The following is a 21,083-nucleotide window of genomic DNA, read 5'->3' on the forward strand; positions in this document are numbered from 1 at the left end:
GAACGTGGTACCTTCAGGCGTTTGGAAATTGCTCCCAAGGATGAACCAGACTTGTGGAGGTCTACAATTTTGAGGGGTTTTGGCTGATTTCTTTAGATTTTCCCATGATGTCAAGCAAAGAGGCACTGAGTTTGAAGGTAGGCCTTGAAATACATCCACAGGTACACCTCCAATTGACTCAAATGATGTCAATTAGCCTATCAGAAGCTTCTAAAGCCATGACATCTTTTTCTGGAATTTTCCAAGCTGTTTAAAGGCACTGTCAAGTTAGTGTATGTAAACTTCTGACCCACTGGAATTGTGATACGTGAATTATAAGTGAAATAATCTGTCTGTAAACAATTGTTGGAAAAATGTCTTGTGTCGTGCACAAAGTAGATGTCCTAACCGACTTGCCAAAACTATAGTTTGTTAACAAGACATTTGTGGAGTGGTTGAAAAACAAGTTTTAATGACTCCAACCTAAGTGTATGTAAACTTCCGACTTTACTTCCAACTGTGTGTTATGTCCTCCTTCGACACGGGACACTCCATCTGTCTTTGTCCTAAATGGTCTCTGTGAGGCTGCAGGCTTAATGGTCTCTGTGAGGATGCAGGCTTACTGGTATCTGTGAGGATGCAGGCTTAATGGTCTCTGTGAGGATGCAGGCTTACTGGTTTCTCTCCGTGAGGATGCAGGATGGCAGGCTTAATGGTCTCTGTGAGGATGCAGGCTTACTGGTCTCTGTGAGGATGCAGGCTTAATGGTCTCTGTGAGGATGCAGGCTTAATGGTTTCTGTGAGGATGCAGGCTTAATGGTTTCTGTGAGGATGCAGGCTTAATGGTTTCTGTGAGGATGCAGGCTTAATGGTCTCTGTGAGGATGCAGGCTTACTGGTCTCTGTGAGGATGCAGGCATAATGGTCTCTGTGAGGATGCAGGCTTAATGGTTTCTGTGAGGATGCAGGCTTAATGGTCTCTGTGAGGCTGCAGGCATAATGGTCTCTGTGAGGATGCAGGCTTAATGGTCTCTGTGAGGATGCAGGCATAATGGTCTCTGTGAGGATGCAGGCTTAATGGTCTCTGTGAGGATGCAGGCATAATGGTCTCTGTGAGGATGCAGGCGTAATGGTTTCTCTCTGTGAGGATGCAGGCATAATGGTCTCTGTGAGGATGCAGGCATAATGGTCTCTATGAGGATGCAGGACTGGTCTCTGTGAGGATGCAGGTTACTGGTCTCTGTGAGGATGCAGGCTTACTGGTCTCTGTGAGGATGCAGGCTTACTGGTCTCTGTGAGGATGCAGACGTAATGGTTTCTCTCTGTGAGGATGCAGGCTTACTGGTCTCTGTGAGGATGCAGGCTTACTGGTCTCTGTGAGGATGCAGGCTTAATGGTCTCTGTGAGGATCTGTTACTGGTCTCTGTGAGGATGCAGGCTTACCGGTCTCTGTGAGGATGCAGGCTTAATGGTCTCTGTGAGGATCAGGCTAATGGTCTCTGTGAGGATGCAGGCTTACTGGTCTCTGTGAGGATGCAGGCTTAATGGTCTCTGTGAGGATGCAGGCTTAATGGTTTCTGTGAGGATGCAGGCTTACTGTATCTGAGGATGCAGGCTTACTGGTCTCTGTGAGGATGCAGGCTTACTGGTCTCTGTGAGGATGCAGGCTTAATGGTTTCTGTGAGGATGCAGGCTTAATGGTCTCTGTGAGGATGCAGGCTTAATGGTTTCTGTGTCTGTCTCTGAGGATGCAGGCTTAATGGTCTCTGTGAGGATGCAGGCTTCTGGTCTCTGTGAGGTGCATAATGGTCCCTGTCTGTCTCTGGTCTCTTGAGGATGCAGGCTGTCTGTCTCTGGTGCAGGTTAATGGTCCCTGAGGATCTGTCTCTGGTCTAACCCTGTCTGTCTCTGTGAGGATGCAGGCATAATGGTTTCTCTCTGTGAGGATCTAACCTTACTCTCTGTCTCTGGTGTCTTAACCCTGTCTGTCTCTGTCTCCAGTGTCTTAACCCTGTCTGTCTCTGGTGTCTTAACCCTGTCTGTCTCTTACTCTCTGTCTCCAGTGTCTTAACCCTGTCTGTCTCCACAGCTTACAGTACATTCTACATCGTTGGTCTGGTGCTCTCCATGCAGATCCCCTTTGTGGGGTTCCAGCCAATCAGGACCAGCGAACACATGGCTGCAGCAGGTAAGGACCAATCACCTGGGACCGTGATGTCACAACCTGATGCTGCCCTTGTACAGAGTTCACTCTGGACGTTTCCTGTTATCAGCCCCAGCTCCAGACAACTGATCAGATAGATAGATAGATAGATAGATAGATAGATAGATAGATAGATAGATAGATAGATAGATAGATAGATAGATAGATAGATAGATAGATAGATAGATAGATAGATAGATAGATAGATAGATAGATAGATAGATAGATAGATAGATAGATAGATAGATAGATAGATAGATAGATAGATAGATAGATAGATAGATAGATAGATAGATAGATAGATAGATAGTGGATGGACGGACGGTAGGTAGGTGGGTAGGTAGGTAGGTAGGTAGGTAGGTGGGTGGGTGGGTGGGTGGGTGGGTGGGTGGGTGGGTGGGTGGGTGGGTGGGTGGGTGGGTGGGTAGGTGGGTGGGTGGGTAGGTAGGTAGGTAGGTAGGTAGGTAGGTAGGTAGGTAGGTAGGTAGGTAGATTGATTAATTGATTGATAGCCATGTACAGATTATATAGGGAGACAGATATTGTGATTCAGTGAGCTCCAAAAGTATTGGGACAGTGACTGTTTTTGGGTTGTTTTAGCAGGGGAGCTTAGCATTTTTTTGGGGGGGGTGCTGAAGGGGTGCTGGGGGGGTATGATATTTGAGCATCTAATTTTCTCACTCCTGATTCACTCAGGATTATCCGTAAAAGTCACAATCTTGATGGAGTCATTGCTATGAATACAGGGGGACAAATAATACACTACTACATAATAATACACATTATTTATTAGAATGGGAGGACGATGTTCACAAAGGTTATTTATTAGAATGGGAGGACGATGTTCACAAAGGTTATTTATTAGAATGGGAGGACGATGTTCACAAAGGTTATTTATTAGAATGGGAGGACGATGTTCACAAAGGTTATTTATTAGAATGGGAGGACGATGTTCACAAAGGTTATTTATTAGAATGGGAGGACGGTGTTCACAAAGGTTATTTATTAGAATGGGAGGACGATGTTCACAAAGGTTATTTATTAGAATGGGAGGACAATGTTCACAAAGGTTATTTATTAGAATGGGAGGACAATGTTCACAAAGGTTATTTATTAGGATGGGAGGACAATGTTCACAAAGGTTATTTATTAGAATGGGAGGACGATGTTCACAAAGGTTATTTATTAGAATGGGAGGACAATGTTCACAAAGGTTATTTATTAGGATGGGACAACAGATGTTCACAAAGGTTATTTATTAGAATGGGAGGACCTTCGATGTTCATAAAGGTTATTTATTAGAATGGGAGGACGATGTTCCCTACCAAAGGTTATTTATTAGAATGGGAGGACGATGTTCACAAAGGTTATTTATTAGGATGGGAGGACGATGTTCATAAAGGTTATTTATTAGAATGGGAGGACGATGTACACAAAGGTTATTTATTAGAATGGGAGGACGATGTTCACAAAGGTTATTTATTAGAATGGGAGGACGATGTTCACAAAGGTTATTTATTAGGATGGGAGGATGATGTTCACAAAGGTTATTTATTAGAATGGGAGGACGATGTTCACAAAGGTTATTTATTAGGATCCCCCTCTCTCTACCGATGTACACAAAGGTTATTTATTAGAATGGGAGGACGATGTACACAAAGTTTATTTATTAGAATGGGAGGACTGATGTTCACAAAGGTTATTTATTAGGATGGGAGGACGATGTACACAAAGGTTATTTATTAGAATGGGAGGACGATGTACACAAAGTTTATTTATTAGAATGGGAGGACGATGTTCACAAAGGTTATTTATTAGAATGGGAGGACGATGTACACAAAGTTTATTTATTAGGATGGGTTTATTTATTACCTGATGTACACAAAGTTTATTTATTAGGATGGGAGGACGATGTTCACAACGTTTATTTATTTTACCGGTTCATCCTCTTAAATATTTAGCACTTTAAACTCAGACTCGTTGTATCATTTCAAATCCAAAGTGCTGGAGTACAGAACCAAAACAACAACAGATGGGTCACTACTGTGCCAATGCTTTTAGAGCTCAGTGTATATTAGACCTTCTATAGTCATAGAAATGCATGTTGCTGTGATGGATGCCTGTTGACACCCCTCCCTCTCCCTACCTGTACAGGGGTATAATGTAAACTCCTTCTCTCCTCACCTCCCCCTCTCTCTCCTCACCTCCCCTCTCTCTCCTCACCTCCCTCTCTCTCTCCTCCCCCTCTCTCTCCTACCCCCCTCTCTCTCCTCACCTCCCTCTCCCCCTCTCTCTCCTCACCTCCCTCTCTCTCTCCTCCCCCTCTCTCTCCTCACCTCCCCCTCTTTCTCCTCACCTCCCCCCTCTCTCTCCTCCCCCCTCTCTCTCCTCACCTCCCCCTAGGTCAACACTCTCTCTCCTCACCTCCCCCCCTCTCTCTCCTCACCTCCCCCTCTCTCTCTCCTCACCTCCCCCTCTCTCTCCTCACCTCCCCCTCTCTCTACCTCCTTATACCCCCCTCTCTCTCCTCACCTCCCCCTCTCTCTCTCCTCCCCCTCTCTCTCCTCACCTCAACACTCTCTCTATATACCCCCCTCTTTCTCTCTCCTCTCTCCTTGCCTCTCTCTCTCATCTCTCCTCGCCTCCCCCCTTCTGTCTCTCCTCTCTCCTCGCCTCCCACCTCTTTCTCTCTCCTGTCCTCTCCCCTCTCTTTCTCCTCGCCTATCTCTCTAATCTCTCCTCCCCCTCTCTCTACCAGGTGTGTTTGCGTTGCTCCAGGCCTATGCCTTCCTCCAGTACCTGAAAGACAGACTGACCAGACAGGAGTTCCAGACCCTGTTCTTCCTGGGGGTCTCTCTGGCTGCTGGGGCAGTCTTCCTCACTGTTATATACCTGACTTATACAGGTAGGTCAACACTGTTGTTATATACCTGACTTATACAGGTAGGTCAATACTGTGTTGTTATATACCTGACTTATACAGGTAGGTCAACACTGTGCTGTTATATACCTGAGTTATACAGGTAGGTCAACACTGTTGTTATATACCTGACTTATACAGGTAGGTCAACACTGTGCTGTTATATACCTGAGTTATACAGGTAGGTCAACACTGTGCTGTTATATACCTGACTTATACAGGTAGGTCAACACTGTGTTGTTATATACCTGACTTATACAGGTAGGTCAACACTGTGCTGTTATATACCTGACTTATACAGGTAGGTCAACACTGTGCTGTTATATACCTGACTTATACAGGTAGGTCAACACTGTGCTGTTATATACCTGACTTATACAGGTAGGTCAACACTGTTGTTATATACCTGACTTATACAGGTAGGTCAACACTGTTGTTATATACCTGACTTATACAGGTAGGTCAACACTGTGCTGTTATATACCTGACTTATACAGGTAGGTCAACACTGTTGTTATATACCTGACTTATACAGGTAGGTCAACACTGTGCTGTTATATACCTGAGTTATACAGGTAGGTCAACACTGTGCTGTTATATACCTGACTTATACAGGTAGGTCAACACTGTGCTGTTATATACCTGACTTATACAGGTAGGTCAACACTGTTGTTATATACCTGACTTATACAGGTAGGTCAACACTGTGCTGTTATATACCTGAGTTATACAGGTAGGTCAATACTGTGTTGTTATATACCTGACTTATACAGGTAGGTCAACACTGTGCTGTTATATACCTGAGTTATACAGGTAGGTCAACACTGTGCTGTTATATACCTGACTTATACAGGTAGGTCAACACTGTGCTGTTATATACCTGAGTTAGACAGGTAGGTCAACACTGTGCTGTTATATACCTGACTTATACAGGTAGGTCAACACTGTTGTTATATACCTGACTTATACAGGTAGGTCAACACTGTGCTGTTATATACCTGACTTATACAGGTAGGTCAACACTGTGCTGTTATATACCTGACTTATACAGGTAGGTCAACACTGTGCTGTTATATACCTGACTTATACAGGTAGGTCAACACTGTGCTGTTATATACCTGACTTATACAGGTAGGTCAACACTGTTGTTATATACCTGACTTATACAGGTAGGTCAACACTGTGCTGTTATATACCTGAGTTACTGTATACAGGTAGGTCAACACTGTTGTTATATACCTGACTTATACAGGTAGGTCAACACTGTGCTGTTATATACCTGACTTATACAGGTAGGTCAACACTGTGCTGTTATATACCTGAGTTATACAGGTAGGTCAACACTGTGCTGTTATATACCTGACTTATACAGGTAGGTCAACACTGTTGTTATATACCTGACTTATACAGGTAGGTCAACACTGTGCTGTTATATACCTGACTTATACAGGTAGGTCAACACTGTGCTGTTATATACCTGACTTATACAGGTAGGTCAACACTGTGCTGTTATATACCTGACTTATACAGGTAGGTCAACACTGTGCTGTTATATACCTGACTTATACAGGTAGGTCAACACTGTGCTGTTATATACCTGAGTTATACAGGTAGGTCAACACTGTGCTGTTATATACCTGACTTATACAGGTAGGTCAACACTGTGCTGTTATATACCAGAGTTACTGTATACAGGAAGGTCAACACTGTGCTGTTATATACCTGACTTATACAGGAAGGTCAACACTGTGCTGTTATATACCTGACTTATACAGGTAGGTCAATACTGTGTTGTTATATAGAAACAGGAGTCAAACAGGAGTCAGGAGTCAGGAGTTAGGAGTCAGGAGTTTAGGAGTCAGGGGTTTAGGAGTCAGGGGTTTAGGAGTCAGGGGTTTAGGAGTCAGGAGTTTAGGAGTCAGGGTTTTAGGAGTCAGGAGTTTAGGAGTCAGGCGTTAGGAGTCAGGAGTTTAGGAGTCAGGCGTTAGGAGTCAGGAGTTTAGGAGCAGGAGTTTAGGAGTCAGGAGTTTAGAAGTCAGGCGTTAGGAGTCAGGAGTTTAGGAGTCAGGAGTTTAGGAGTCAGGCGTTAGGAGTTTAGGTGTCAGGAGTTTAGGTGTCAGGAGTTTAGGTGTCAGGAGTTTAGGAGTCAGGAGTTTAGGAGTCAGGAGTTTAGGAGTCAGGAGTTAGGAGTTTAGGAGTCAGGAGTTTAGGAGTCAGGAGTTAGGATTCAGGAGTTAGGAGTTAGGAGTTTAGGAGTTAGGAGTTTAGGAGTCAGGAGTTTAGGAGTCAGGAGTTTAGGAGTCAGGCATTAGGAGTTAGGATTCAGGAGTTTAGGAGTCAGGAGTTTAGGAGTCAGGAGTCAGAGTTTAGGAGTCAGAGTTTAGGAGTCAGGAGTTTAGGAGTCAGGAGTTTAGGAGTCAGGAGTTTAGGAGTCAGGGAAATAGGATTTTGAATGGGAATCAATTGTAATCTCCAAAACCTAACGTGTGTGTGATCGTGTACATAATCATAACTGTGCTGTACTTAATAATGTTCATTGTGTTTTAGGACACATCGCTCCTTGGAGTGGTCGATTCTATTCACTGTGGGATACCGGGTAAGCACTAAACAGTACACACACACACACACACACACACACACACACACACACACACACACACACACAGACACAGACACAGACATACACACACACACACACACACACACACACCGGCCTCTGCTGTAGAGAGAGAAGGCTGTCAGAGTGCCCAATCAGCTGTTTATTTGTCTCAGAGTGCGTGTTCTGCTGCAGTGCAGTGTGGGTCGTGTCAGGTCTACGTGTGTCTAGTTTTACTCCCTGTGGATCACCTTTACCAAGGAACCACTGTGTTCCTCTTTCTGCCAATGTCCACTCACTTCCTGTAGCAACAACCTTCCACAGGCTCTTCAGATAAATCCTTTAAATCCCTCCCTCCCTCCCTCCCTTACCCCTCTCCCTCCCTCCCTCACCCCACCCCCTCTCTTCACCCTCCCTCCCACACCCCTCTCTCCCTCCCCCCCTCTCCCTCCCTCATCTCCCTCCTTCCTCTCTCTCCCTCCCTCCCTCAACCCACCCCCCTCTCCCTCCCTCCCTCCCCCTCCCCCCCCTCTCCCTCCCTCCTCCCTCCCTCTCCCTCCCTCCCTCCCTCCCCTCCCTCCCTCCCTCCCTCCTCTCCCTCCCTCTCTCCTTCTCTCCCTCCCTCCCTCCCTCCCTCCCTCCTCTCCCTCACCCCTCTCTCCCTCCCCCTCTCCCTCCCTCACCCCTCTCTCCCTTCCCCTCTCCCTCCCTCCCTCCTCTCCCTCCCCTCTCTCCTCTCTCCAGGTATGCTAAGATCCACATCCCCATCATAGCGTCTGTGTCGGAGCACCAGCCCACCACCTGGGTCTCGTTCTTCTTCGACCTCCACATCCTGGTCTGTACCTTTCCTGCTGGACTCTGGTTCTGCATCAAGAACATCAACGACGAGAGAGTCTTCGGTAAGACACGTCTACAGTTAGATGGCATGGCAATGTGTGTGTGTATGCAGGTGTGTGTGTGTGTATGCAGGTGTGTGTGTGTATGCAGGTGTGTGTGTGTATGCAGGTGTGTGTGTGTATGCAGGTGTGTGTGTGTGTATGCAGGTGTGTGTGTGTGTATGCAGGTGTGTGTGTGTGTATGCAGGTGTGTGTGTGTGTGTATGCAGGTGTGTGTGTGTATGCAGGTGTGTGTGTGTGTATGCAGGTGTGTGTGTGTATGCAGGTGTGTGTGTGTGTATGCAGGTGTGTGTGTATGCAGGTGTGTGTGTGTGTGTATGCAGGTGTGTGTGTGTATGCAGGTGTGTGTGTGTGTATGCAGGTGTGTGTGTGTGTATGCAGGTGTGTGTGTGTGTGTATGCAGGTGTGTGTGTGTGTATGCAGGTGTGTGTGTGTATGCAGGTGTGTGTGTGTATGCAGGTGTGTGTGTGTATGCAGGTGTGTGTGTGTGTGCAGGTGTGTGTGTGACCATAGAAATATAATGACTACAGCAATCATTACTATTCAAGTCAACAAACACACACACAGACACACACAGACACATAGAAACACATAAACACACACATACACACTCATACACACCCTGCTGTTCCTAGTGGTTCTTTAATAGGATCTCTGTGTTTAACCCTGCTGTTCCTAGTGGTTCTTTAATAGGATCTCTGTGTTTTACCCTGCTGTTCCTAGTGGTTCTGGATGCTGTTAGTGCTGTCTACTTCTCAGAGAGAGTAGTGTGTTAAACCCTAACCCAGTATATTAAACTCTAACCCAGTATATTAAACCCTAACCCAGTATATTAAACCCTAACCCAGTATATTAAACCGTAACCCAGTATATTAAACTCTAACCCAGTATATTAAACTCTAACCCAGTATATTAAACTCTAACCCAGTATATTAAACCCTAACCCAGTATATTAAACCCTAACCCGGTATATTAAACCCTAACCCAGTATATTAAACTCTATCCCAGTATATTAAACTCTAACCCTGTATATTAAACCCTAATCCAGTATATTAAACTCTAACCCAGTATATTAAACTCTATCCCAGTATATTAAACTCTAACCCTGTATATTAAACCCTAACCCAGTATATTAAACTCTAACCCAGTATATTAAACTCTAACCCTGCTCTCTGTCTCCCCCTAGTGGCCCTGTATGCCATCAGTGCTGTCTACTTTGCTGGAGTGATGGTCCGTCTGATGCTGACCCTGACCCCTGTAGTGTGTATGCTGTCAGCTATAGCCTTCTCCAGCGTGTTTGAACACTACCTAGGGGATGACATGAAGAGGGAGAGCCCTCCCATAGAGGACAGTAGTGATGAGGACGACAAGAGGAACTCTGGAAACCTCTATGATAAGGTATGACTAGAGGCTCTCTGGAAACCTCTATGATAAGGTATGACTAGAGGCTCTCTGGAAACCTCTATGATAAGGTTTGAGGATGACTAAAGGCCCTCTGGAAACCTCTATGATAAGATTTGAGGATGACTAGAGGCCCTCTGGAAACCTCTATGATAAGGTATGACTAGAGGCTCTCTGGAAACCTCTATGTTAAGGTATGAGGATGACTAGAGGCTCTCTGGAAACCTCTATGATAAGATTTGAGGATGACTAGAGGCTCTCTGGAAACATCTATGATAAGGTATGAGGATGACTAGAGGCTCTCTGGAAACCTCTATGATGTACAGGTTGCATTTATAGTTTAGTTCAGTATACATGTCAGTATAGTTCGTATTCAGTATACAGTTTGGTATCGTCAGTATTTAGTATACAGTTCAGTATAGTCAGTATTCAGTATACCGTTCGCTATAGTCAGTGTACAGTTCAGTAAAGTCAGTATTCAGTGTACAGTTCAGTAAAGTCAGTATTCAGTGTACAGTTCAGTATAGTCAGTATTCAGTATACAGTTTAGTATATTCAGTATTCAGTATACAGTTTGGTATCGTCAGTATTCAGTGTATAGTTCAGTATAGTCAGTATTCAGTATACAGTTTAGTATATTCAGTATTCAGTATATAGTTCAGTATAGTCAGTGTTCAGTATACAGTTCAGTATAGTCAGTATTCAGTATACAGTTCAGTATAGTCTGTGTTCAGTATCCAGTTCAGTATAGTCAGTATTCAGTATACAGTTCAGTATAGTCAGTATTCAGTATACAGTTCAGTATAGTCAGTATTCAGTATACAGTTCAGTATAGTCAGTATTCAGTATACAGTTCAATATAGTCAGTATACAGTTCAGTATAGTCAGTATTCAGTATACAGTTCAGTATAGTCAGTATCCAGTTCAGTATAGTCAGTATTCAGTATACAGTTCAGTATAGTCAGTATCCAGTTCAGTATAGTCAGTATTCAGTATACAGTTCAGTATAGTCAGTATCCAGTTCAGTATAGTCAGTATTCAGTATACAGTTCAGTATAGTCAGTATTCAGTATACAGTTCAGTATAGTCAGTATTCAGTTCAGTATAGTCAGTATCCAGTTCAGTATAGTCAGTATTCAGTATACAGTTCAGTATAGTCAGTATCCAGTTCAGTATAGTCAGTATACAGTTCAGTATAGTCAGTATTCAGTATACAGTTCAGTATAGTCAGTATCCAGTTCAGTATAGTCAGTATTCAGTATACAGTTCAGTATAGTCAGTATTCAGTATACAGTTCAGTATAGTCAGTATTCAGTATACAGTTCAGTATATTCAGTATTCAGGATATAGTTCAGTATACTGTAAAGTGTCGGTCCCATGTTTCATAAACTGAAATAACAGATCCCAGAAATGTAAGGTACCAAAGCTCTGACTACTGCAGTGCAACATAGTGCACTACAGTAGATAAGGATTGGAAGATACTAAAGCTCTGGCCAAAAGAAGTGGACTTCAGATGTACCTAAGGAGGCAAAGATAACTGAACTAAATGACTATCGCCCTACAGCACTCACTTCTGTCACCATGAAGAGAGAGACTATTCAAGGATCATTTCACTTCCACCTTACCTGACACTCTAGACCCCGTTCAATTTGCTTACCGCCCCAATAGATCCGTGCGTGCTCAGCCCCTCCTGTACTCCCTGTTCACCCACGACTGCGTGGCCACGCACGCCTCCAACTCAAATCATCAAGTTTGCAGACGACACAACAGTAGTGCGCTTGATTACCAACAACGACGAGACGGCCTACAGGGAGGAGGTGAGGGCACTCAGAGTGTGGTGTCAGGAAAATAACCTCTCACTCAATGTCAACAAAACAAAGGAGATGATGGTGGACTTCAGGAAACAGCAGAGGGAGCACCCCCTATCCACATTAATGGGACAGTAGTGGAGAGGGTGGAAAGCTTCAAGTTCTTCGGGGTACACATCACAGACAAACTGAAGGCGCAGCCTCGCCTCTTCAACCTCAGGGGCTGAAGAAATTCGGCTTGTCACCAATAAACACTCACAAACTTTTCTGATGCACAATTGAGAGCATCCTGTTGGGCTGCATCACCGCCTGGTACGGCAACTTCACCGCCCATAACCGTAAGGCTCTCCAGAGGGTAGTGAGGTCTGCACAACGCATCACAGGGGGCAAACTACCTGCCCTCCAGGACACCTACACCACCCGATGTCACAGGAAGGCCATAAAGATCATCAAGGACAACAACCACCCGAGTCACTGCCTGTTCACCCCGCTATCATCCAGAAGGCGAGGTCAGTACAGGTGCATCAAAACTGGGACCGAGAGACTGAAAAACAGCTTCTATCTCAAGGCCATCAGACTGTTAAATGTCCATCACTAGCCGGCTTCCACCCGGTTACTCAACTCTGCACCTTAGAGGCTGCTGCCCCATATACATAGACATGGAATCACTGGCCACTTTAAATAATGGAACACTGGTCACTTTAATAATGGAACACTGGTCACTTTAATAATGGAACACTGGTCACTTTAATAATGGAACACTAGTCACCTTAATAATGGAATCACTGGTCACTTTAATAATGGAACACTGGTCACTTTAATAATGGAACACTGGTCACTTTAATAATGGAACACTGGTCACTTTAATAATGGAACACTGGTCACTTTAAATAATGGAACACTGGTCACTTTAATAATGGAACACTGGTCACTTTAATAATGGAACACTGGTCACTTTAATAATGGAATCACTGGTCACTTTAATAATGGAACACTGGTCACTTTAATAATGGAATCACTGGTCACTTTAAATAATGGAACACTGGTCACTTTAATAATGGAACACTGGTCACTTTAATAATGGAACACTGGTCACTTTAATAATGGAACACTGGTCACTTTAATAATGGAACACTGGTCACTTTAATAATGGAATCACTGGCCACTTTAAATAATGGAACACTGGTCACTTTAATAATGGTCACTTAATAATGTTTACATACTGCTGTACTCATCTCATCTGTATATACTGTATTCTATTCTACTGTATTTACTAACTAGTCACCTTAATAATGTTTACATACTGCTGTACTCATCTCATATGTATATACTGTATTCTATTCTACTGTATTTACTAACTAGTCACCTTAATAATGTTTACATACTGCTGTACTCATCTCATCTGTATATACTGTATTCTATTCTACTGTATTTACTAACTAGTCACCTTAATAATGTTTACATACTGCTGTACTCATCTCATCTGTATATACTGTATTCTATTCTACTGTATTTACTAACTAGTCACTTTAATAATGTTTACATACTGCTGTACTCATCTCTGTATATACTGTATTCTATTCTACTGTATTTACTAACTAGTCACCTTAATAATGTTTACATACTGCTGTACTCATCTCATCTGTATATACTGTATTCTATTCTACTGTATTTACTAACTAGTCACCTTAATAATGTTTACATACTGCTGTACTCATCTCATCTGTATATACTGTATTCTATTCTACTGTATTTACTAACTAGTCACCTTAATAATGTTTACATACTGCTGTACTCATCTCACTGTATATAATAATGTATTTACTAACTAGTCACCTTAATAATGTTTACATACTGCTGTACTCATCTCATATGTATATACTGTATTCTATTCTACTGTATTTACTAACTAGTCACCTTAATAATGTTTACATACTGTACTCATCTCATCTGTATATACTGTATTCTATTCTACTGTATTTACTAACTAGTCACTTTAATAATGTTTACATACTGCTGTACTCATCTCATATGTATATACTGTATTCTATTCTACTGTATTTACTAACTAGTCACTTTAATAATGTTTACATACTGCTGTACTCATCTCATCTGTATATACTGTATTCTATTCTACTGTATTTACTAACTAGTCACTTTAATAATGTTTACATACTGCTGTACTCATCTCATATGTATATACTGTATTCTATACTGTATTTACTACTATCACTTAATAATGTTTACATACTGCTTTACTCATCTCATCTGTATATACTGTATTCTATTCTACTGTATTTACTAACTAGTCACCTTAATAATGTTTACATACTGCTGTTCTCATCTCATCTGTATATACTGTATTCTATTCTACTGTATTTACTAACTAGTCACTTTAATAATGTTTACATACTGCTGTACTCATCTCATATGTATATACTGTATTCTATTCTACTGTATTTACTAACTAGTCACCTTAATAATGTTTACATACTGCTGTCCTCATCTCATCTGTATATACTGTATTCTATTCTACTGTATTTACTAACTAGTCACCTTAATAATGTTTACATACTGCTGTCCTCATCTCATCTGTATATACTGTATTCTATTCTACTGTATTTACTAACTAGTCACCTTAATAATGTTTACATACTGCTGTACTCATCTCATATGTATATACTGTATTCTATTCTACTGTATTTACTAACTAGTCACCTTAATAATGTTTACATACTGTTAATAATTTACTAAACTCATATGAATACACTGTATTCTATTCTACTGTATTTTAGTCTATGCCACTCTGACATTGCTCAATCTAATATTTATATATTTCTTAATTCCATTCTTTTACTTTTAGATGTGTGTATTGTTGTGAATTGTTAGATATTACTGCACTGTTGGAGCCTGGAACACAAGCATTTAGTTAGATATTACTGCACTGTTGGAGCCTGGAACACAAGCATTTAGTTAGATATTACTGCACTGTTGGAGCCTGGAACACAAGCATTTAGTTAGATATTACTGCACTGTTGGAGCCTGGAACACAAGCATTTAGTTAGATACTACTGCACTGTTGGAGCCTGGAACACAAGCATTTAGTTAGATATTACTGCACTGTTGGAGCCTGGAACACAAGCATTTAGTTAGATACTACTGCACTGTTGGAGAATGGAACACAAGCATTTAGTTAGATATTACTGCACTGTTGGAGCCTGGAACACAAGCATTTAGTTAGATACTACTGCACTGTTGGAGCCTGGAACACAAGCATTTAGTTAGATACTACTGTACTGTTGGAGCTAGGAACACAAGCATTTAGTTAGATACTACTGTACTGTTGGAGCCTGGAACACAAGCATTTAGTTAGATACTACTGTACTGTTGGAGCTAGGAACACAAGCATTTAGTTAGATACTACTGTACTGTTGGAGCCTGGAACACAAGCATTTAGTTAGATACTACTGTACTGTTGGAGCCTGGAACACAAGCATTTAGTTAGATACTACTGCACTGTTGGAGCCTGGAACACAAGCATTTAGTTAGATACTACTGCACTGTTGGAGCCTGGAACACAAGCATTTAGTTAGATATTACTGCACTGTTGGAGCCTGGAACACAAGCATTTAGTTAGATACTACTGCACTGTTGGAGCCTGGAACACAAGCATTTAGTTAGATACTACTGCACTGTTGGAGCCTGGAACACAAGCATTTAGTTAGATATTACTGCACTGTTGGAGCCTGGAACACAAGCATTTAGTTAGATACTACTGCACTGTTGGAGAATGGAACACAAGCATTTAGTTAGATATTACTGCACTGTTGGAGCCTGGAACACAAGCATTTAGTTAGATATTACTGCACTGTTGGAGCCTGGAACACAAGCATTTAGTTAGATACTACTGCACTGTTGGAGCCTGGAACACAAGCATTTAGTTAGATATTACTGCACTGCTGGAGCCTGGAACACAAGCATTTAGTTAGATACTACTGCACTGTTGGAGCCTGGAACACAAGCATTTAGTTAGATACTACTGCACTGTTGGAGCCTGGAACACAAGCATTTAGTTAGATACTACTGCACTGTTGGAGCCTGGAACACAAGCATTTAGTTAGATACTACTGCACTGTTGGAGCCTGGAACACAAGCATTTAGTTAGATATTACTGCACTGTTGGAGCCTGGAACACAAGCATTTAGTTAGATACTACTGCACTGTTGGAGCCTGGAACACAAGCATTTAGTTAGATACTACTGCACTGTTGGAGCCTGGAACACAAGCATTTAGTTAGATATTACTGCACCTGGAACACAAGCATTTAGTTAGATACTACTGCACTGTTGGAGAATGGAACACAAGCATTTAGTTCGATATTACTGCACTGTTGGAGCCTGGAACACAAGCATTTAGTTAGATATTACTGCACTGTTGGAGCCTGGAACACAAGCATTTAGTTAGATACTACTGCACTGTTGGAGCCTGGAACACAAGCATTTAGTTAGATACTACTGCACTGTTGGAGCCTGGAACACAAGCATTTAGTTAGATACTACTGCACTGTTGGAGCCTGGAACACAAGCATTTAGTTAGATACTACTGCACTGTTGGAGCCTGGAACACAAGCATTTAGTTAGATACTACTGCACTGTTGGAGCCTGGAACACAAGCATTTAGTTAGATACTACTGCACTGTTGGAGCCTGGAACACAAGCATTTAGTTAGATACTACTGCACTGTTGGAGAATGGAACACAAGCATTTAGTTAGATATTACTGCACTGTTGGAGCCTGGAACACAAGCATTTAGTTAGATACTACTGCACTGTTGGAGAATGGAACACAAGCATTTAGTTAGATATTAATGCACTGTTGGAGCCTGGAACACAAGCATTTAGTTAGATATTACTGCACTGTTGGAGCCTGGAACACAAGCATTTAGTTAGATACTACTGCACTGTTGGAGCCTGGAACACAAGCATTTAGTTAGATACTACTGCACTGTTGGAGCCTGGAACACAAGCATTTAGTTAGATATTACTGCACTGTTGGAGCCTGGAACACAAGCATTTAGTTAGATACTACTGCACTGTTGGAGAATGGAACACAAGCATTTAGTTAGATATTACTGCACTGTTGGAGCCTGGAACACAAGCATTTAGTTAGATACTACTGCACTGTTGGAGCTAGGAACACAAGCATTTAGTTAGATACTACTGCACTGTTGGAGCTTGGAACACAAGCATTTAGTTAGATACTACTGTACTGTTGGAGCCTGGAACACAAGCATTTAGTTAGATACTACTGTACTGTTGGAGCCTGGAACACAAGCATTTAGTTAGATACTACTGTACTGTTGGAGCCTGGAACACAAGCATTTAGTTAGATACTACTGTACTGTTGGAGCCTGGAACACAAGCATTTAGTTAGATACTACTGTACTGTTGGAGCCTGGAACACAAGCATTTAGTTAGATACTACTGTACTGTTGGAGCCTGGAACACAAGCATTTAGTTAGATATTACTGCACTGTTGGAGCCTGGAACACAAGCATTTAGTTAGATACTACTGCACTGTTGGAGCCTGGAACACAAGCATTTAGTTAGATACTACTGCACTGTTGGAGCCTGGAACACAAGCATTTAGTTAGATATTACTGCACTGTTGGAGCCTGGAACACAAGCATTTAGTTAGATACTACTGCACTGTTGGAGAATGGAACACAAGCATTTAGTTAGATATTACTGCACTGTTGGAGCCTGGAACACAAGCATTTAGTTAGATATTACTGCACTGTTGGAGCCTGGAACACAAGCATTTAGTTAGATACTACTGCACTGTTGGAGCCTGGAACACAAGCATTTAGTTAGATATTACTGCACTGCTGGAGCCTGGAACACAAGCATTTAGTTAGATACTACTGCACTGTTGGAGCCTGGAACACAAGCATTTAGTTAGATACTACTGCACTGTTGGACCCTGGAACACAAGCATTTAGTTAGATACTACTGCACTGTTGGAGCCTGGAACACAAGCATTTAGTTAGATATTACTGCACTGTTGGAGCCTGGAACACAAGCATTTAGTTAGATACTACTGCACTGTTGGAGCCTGGAACACAAGCATTTAGTTAGATATTACTGCACTGTTGGAGCCTGGAACACAAGCATTTAGTTAGATACTACTGCACTGTTGGAGAATGGAACACAAGCATTTAGTTAGATATTACTGCACTGTTGGAGCCTGGAACACAAGCATTTAGTTAGATATTACTGCACTGTTGGAGCCTGGAACACAAGCATTTAGTTAGATACTACTACACTGTTGGAGCCTGGAACACAAGCATTTAGTTAGATACTACTGCACTGTTGGAGCCTGGAACACAAGCATTTAGTTAGATACTACTGCACTGTTGGAGCCTGGAACACAAGCATTTAGTTTGATACTACTGCACTGTTGGAGCCTGGAACACACATTTAGTTAGATACTACTGCACTGTTGGAGCCTGGAACACAAGCATTTAGTTAGATATTTAGTTAAATCTGTTAAATATGGACCAATAACATCTGATAAATATGGACCAATACCATCTGTTAAATATGGACCAATAACATCTGATAAATATGGACCAATAACATCTGTTAAATATGGACCAATAACACCTGTTAAATATGGACCAATAACATCTGTTAAATATGGACCAATAACATCTGTTAAATATGGACCAATAACATCTGATAAATATGGACCAATAACATCTGTTAAATATGGACCAATAACATCTGTTAAATATGGACCAATTACATCTGTTAAATATGGACCAATTACATCTGTTAAATATGTGTATGGACCAATAACACCTGTTAAATATGGACCAATAACATCTGTTAAATATGGACCAATAACATCTGATAAATATGGACCAATAACATCTGATAAATATGTGTATGGACCAATAACATCTGATAAATATGGACCAATAACATCTGTTAAATATGGACCAATAACACCTGATAAATATGGACCAATAACATCTGATAAATATGTGTATGGACCAATAACATCTGATAAATATGGACCAATAACATCTGATAAATATGGACCAATAACACCTGATAAATATGGACCAATAACATCTGTTAAATATGGACCAATAACACCTGATAAATATGGACCAATAACATCTGTTAAATATGGACCAATAACACCTGATAAATATGGACCAATAACACCTGTTAAATATGGACCAATAACACCTGATAAATATGGACCAATTACATCTGTTAAATATGGACCAATAACACCTGATAAATATGGACCAATAACATGTTAAATATGGACCAATAACATCTGTTAAATATGGACCAATTACATCTGATAAATATGGACCAATAACACCTGATAAATATGGACCAATAACATCTGATAAATATGGACCAATAACATCTGATAAATATGGACCAATAACATCTGTTAAATATGGACCAATAACATCTGTTAAATATGGACCAATAACATCTGTTAAATATGGACCAATAACATCTGCTAAATATGGACCAATAACATCTGTTAAATATGGACCAATAACATCTGTTAAATATGGACCAATAACATCTGTTAAATATGGACCAATAACATCTGATAAATATGGACCAATAACATCTGATAAATATGGACCAATAACATCTGTTAAATATGGACCAATAACACCTGATAAATATGGACCAATAACATCTGATAAATATGGACCAATAACATCTGTTAAATATGGACCAATAACATCTGATAAATATGGACCAATAACATCTGATAAATATGGACCAATAACATCTGTTAAATATGGACCAATAACATCTGTTAAATATGGACCAATAACACCTGTTAAATATGGACCAATAACATCTGATAAATATGGACCAATAACATCTGATAAATATGGACCAATAACATCTGATAAATATGGACCAATAACATCTGATAAATATGGACCAATAACATCTGATAAATATGGACCAGTACAATTTGTTTTGGTTTAAAGTACATAACTGGTTTAGATTTTGGTAACTCATTTCTTTGTCGAGACAGTTGATGAGGATCTCATATTGGTATTAGAGCTGTTGACATTTTCCTAACGTGAAGTAAACTGATACCATATCTATTAGATGTGTCTTCCCACAAACTGATTGTCTATATGTTTTTGGTGTCACTGCATATGAAAAGAGGGATTTGCAGTTCTGATATTTGACTGAACGTACCATATTAGCAGGGGTTTTTAGTGATGTGTGACTGATATCTGTGAGTTCCTGTCTCCCTCTGCAGGCAGGGAAGGTCCGTAAGCACGTCTCAGAGCAGGAGAAGACAGAGGAAGGTCTGGGGCCCAACATTAAGAGTATCGTCACCATGTTGATGTTGATGCTGCTGATGATGTTCGCTGTCCACTGCACCTGGGTTACTAGTAACGCCTACTCCAGCCCTAGTGTGGTGCTGGCCTCTTATAACAACGATGGGTAAGACCACACACACACATACACACACATATACACACACACACACATACACACACATATACACACACTCTCTTCAGTTGATTAGTTTCCTCTGGAACTGTCATTTCCTAATGTGTCTCTTTCTCTCTGTTTCTCTCTCTCTCTAGTTTCTCTCTCTAGTTGTTTCTCTCTCTCTGTTTCTCTCTCTCTGTTTCTCTCTCTCTGTTTCTCTCTCTAGTTGTTTCTCTCTCTCTGTTTCTCTCTCTCTGTTTCTCTCTCTAGTTGTTTCTCTCTCTCTAGTTGTTTCTCTCTCTGTTTCTCTCTCTCTGTTTCTCTCTCTCTGTTTCTCTCTCTGTGTTTCTTTCTCTGTTTCTCTCTCTAGTTTCTCTCTCTAGTTGTTTCTCTCTAGTTGTTTCTCTCTCTAGTTGTTTCTCTCTCTCTGTTTCTCTCTCTAGTTGTTTCTCTCTCTCTGTTTCTCTCTCTCTGTTTCTCTCTCTAGTTGTTTCTCTCTCTGTTTCTCTCTCTAGTTGTTTCTCTCTCTGTTTTCTCTCTCTAGTTGTTTCTCTCTCTCTGTTTCTCTCTCTAGTTGTTTCTCTCTCTCTGTTTTTTCTCTGTTTCTCTAGTTGTTTCTCTCTCTGTTTCTCTCTCTAGTTGTTTCTCTCTCTGTTTCTCTCTCTAGTTGTTTCTCTCTCTGTTTCTCTCTCTAGTTGTTTCTCTCTCTCTGTTTCTCTCTCTAGTTGTTTCTCTCTCTGTTTCTCTCTCTAGTTGTTTCTCTCTCTGTTTCTCTCTCTAG

General features: G+C 41.3%; 1 pseudogene; it reads left to right on the forward strand.

Annotated features, from left to right (window-relative positions):
• The first annotated feature begins 2,067 nt into the window (after nucleotides 1-2,067).
• LOC121843942 overlaps nucleotides 2,068-21,083 on the forward strand; it is a 50,603-nt pseudogene continuing 31,587 nt past the window's right edge.

Source organism: Oncorhynchus tshawytscha, unplaced genomic scaffold (genome assembly GCF_018296145.1).
Source record: "Oncorhynchus tshawytscha isolate Ot180627B unplaced genomic scaffold, Otsh_v2.0 Un_contig_9458_pilon_pilon, whole genome shotgun sequence".
NCBI classification, from domain to species: domain Eukaryota; kingdom Metazoa; phylum Chordata; class Actinopteri; order Salmoniformes; family Salmonidae; genus Oncorhynchus; species Oncorhynchus tshawytscha.